We start from the raw sequence: 3,132 nt of genomic DNA, 5'->3' as shown, positions 1-3,132 counted from the left end.
CTCCGATATATACCCGATACATCCCGGAACACTTCCGGTGTCCGAATATTATCGTCCTATTTCGAGGCTCCTCGTCATGTCCGTGATCTCATCCGGGACTCCGAACAACATTCGATCACCAAATCACATAACTCATATAATACAAAATCGTCATCGAACGTTAAGCGTGCGGACCCTACGGGTTCGAGAACTATGTAGACATGACCGAGACACCTCTCCGGTCAATAACCAATAGTGGAACCTGGATGCCCATATTGGCTCCTACATATTCTACGATGATCTTTATCGGTCGAACTGTTATGACAACATACATAATTCCCTTTGTCCATCGGTATGTTACTTGCCCGAGATTCGATCGTCGGTATCTTCATACCTAGTTCAATCTCGTTAGCGGAAAGTCTCTTTACTCGTTCCGTAATACACCATCCTGCCTGAGATTCGATCGCCGGTATGCTTCTCTGAGGTCTTTCATTGAAAACTTTTATTCAAGTTTCCTTCTATGCTATCCAGAAATTCTATATCATTTCCAATCAACAATGTGTCATCCACATATAAATTAGAAATGTTGCAGAGCTCCCACTCACTTTCTTGTAAATACAGGCTCCTCCGGAAGTCTGTATAAAACCATATGCTTTGATCACCTCATCAAAGTGTATATTCCAACTCTGAAATGCTTGCACCAGTCCATAAATGGATCGCTGGAGCTTGCACACTTTGTTAGCACCTTTAGGATCGACAAAACCTTCTGGTTGCATCATATACAACTCTTCTTTAAGAAATCCATTAAGGAATGCAGTTTTGACTTCCATTTGCCAGATTTCATAATCATAAAATGTGGAAATTGCTAACATAATTTGAACAGACTTAAGCATCGCTACGGGTGAGAAAGTCTCATCGTAGTCAACTCCTTGAACTTGTCGAAAACCTTTTGCGACAAGTCGAGCTTTATAGACAGTAACATTACCATCAGCGTCAACCTTCTTCTTGAAGATCCATTTATTCTCTATGGGTCGCCGATCATTGGGAAAATCCACCAAAGTCCACACTTTGTTCTCATACATGGATCCTATCTCAGATTTCATGGCCTCAAGCCATTTATCGGAATCTAGGCTCATCATAGCTTCTTCATAGTTCATAGGTTCGTCATGTTCAAGTATCATGACGTCCAGAACAGGATTGTCGAACCACTCTGGTGCGGATCGGGCTCTGGTTGACCTACGAGGTTCAGCAGTAACTTGATCTGAAGGTTCATGATCATCACCATTAGCTTCCTCTCTAGTTGGTGTACGCATCATGGGAACGGATTTCTCAGATGAGCTACCTTCCAAATTGAGAGAAGGTACAATTACCTCATCAAGTTCTACTTCCCCCCCACTCACTTCTTTCGAGAGAAACTCCTTCTCTAGAAAGGTTCCATTCTTGGCAACAAAGATCTTGCCTTCGGATCTGTGGTAGAAGGCATACCCAATTGTTTCCTTAGGGTATCCTATGGAGACGCACTTCTCCGATTTGGGTTCGAGCTTATCAAGCTGAAGCCTTTTGACATAAGCATTGCATCCCCAAACTTTCAAAAACGACAGCTTCGGTTTATTGTCAAACCACAGTTCATACGGTGTCGTCTCAACGGATTTTGATGGTGCCCTCTTTAACGTGAATACAGCTGTCTCTAATTCATAACCCCAAAACGATAGTAGTAAATTGGTAAGAGAGATCATAGATAGCACCATATCTAATAAAGTACGGTTACAACGTTCGGACACACCATTACGCTATGGTGTACCAGGTGGCGTGAGTTGTGAAACTATTCCACATTGTTTTAATTGAAGGCCAAACTCGTAACTAAAATATTCACCTCCATGATCAGATCGTAGAAACTTTATTTTCTTGTTATGATGATTCTCCATTTCACTTTGAAATTCTTTGAACTTTTCAAATGTTTTAGACTTGTGTTTCATTAAGTAGATATACCCATATATGCTCAAATCATCTGTGAAGGTCAGAAAATAACGATACCCGCCGCGAGCCTCAACACTCATCAGACCGCATACATCGGTATGTATTATTTCCAATAAGTCATTGGCTCGCTCCATTGTTCTGGAGAACGGAGTTTTGGTCATCTTGCCCATGAGGGCATGGTTCGCAAGTATCAAATGATTCATAATGAAGTGATTCCAAAAGTCCATCTGCATGGAATTTCTTCATGTGCTTTACACCAATATGACCTAAATGGCAGTGCCACAAATATGTTGCACTATCATTGTCAACTTTGCATTTTTTGGCATCAATATTATGAATATGTGTATCACCACAATCGAGACTCAACAGAAATAGACCACTCTTAAAGGGTGCATGACCATAAAAGATATTACTCATATAAATAGAACAACCATTATTCTCTAATTTAAATGAATAATTGTCTCACACTAAACAAGATCCAGATATAATGTTCATGCTCAATGCTGGCACCAAATAACAATTATTCAGGTCTAAAACTAACCCCGAAGGTAGATGTAGAGGTAGCGTGCCGACAGCGATCACATCGACCTTCGAACCATTCCCGACGCGCATCGTCACCTCGTCCTTAGCCAATCTTTGTTTAATATGTAGTCCTTGTTTCAAGTTACAAATATGAGCAACCGATCCGGTATCAAATACCCAGGCACTACTACGAGCATTAGTAAGGTACAGATCAATAACATGTATATCAAATATAACTTTTTTCACTTTGCCATCTTTCTTATCTGCCAAATACTTGCGGCAGTTCCGCTTCCAGTGTCCAATCCCTTTGTAGTAGAAGCAATCAATTTCAAGCTTGGGTCTAGCTTTGGGCTTTGTCGGTGTCAAAACCGGCGGATCTCGGGTAGGGGGTCCCGAACTGTGCGTCTAGGCGGATGGTAACAGGAGACAAGGGACACGATGTTTTACCCAGGTTCGGGCCCTCTTGATGGAGGTAAAACCCTATGTCGTGCTTGATTGATAGTGATGATGTGGGTATTACAAGAGTAGATCTACCACGAGATCAAGGAGGCTAAACCCTAGAAGCTAGCCTATGGTATGATTGTTGTTCGTCCTATGGACTAAAGCCATCCGGTTTATATAGACACCGGAGAGGGCTAGGGTTACACAGAGTCG

Source organism: Triticum dicoccoides, chromosome 7B (genome assembly GCF_002162155.2).
Source record: "Triticum dicoccoides isolate Atlit2015 ecotype Zavitan chromosome 7B, WEW_v2.0, whole genome shotgun sequence".
NCBI classification, from domain to species: Eukaryota; Viridiplantae; Streptophyta; class Magnoliopsida; order Poales; family Poaceae; genus Triticum; species Triticum dicoccoides.
The sequence above is the reverse complement of the archived record's forward strand: the minus strand, read 5'-3'. Positions refer to the sequence as shown.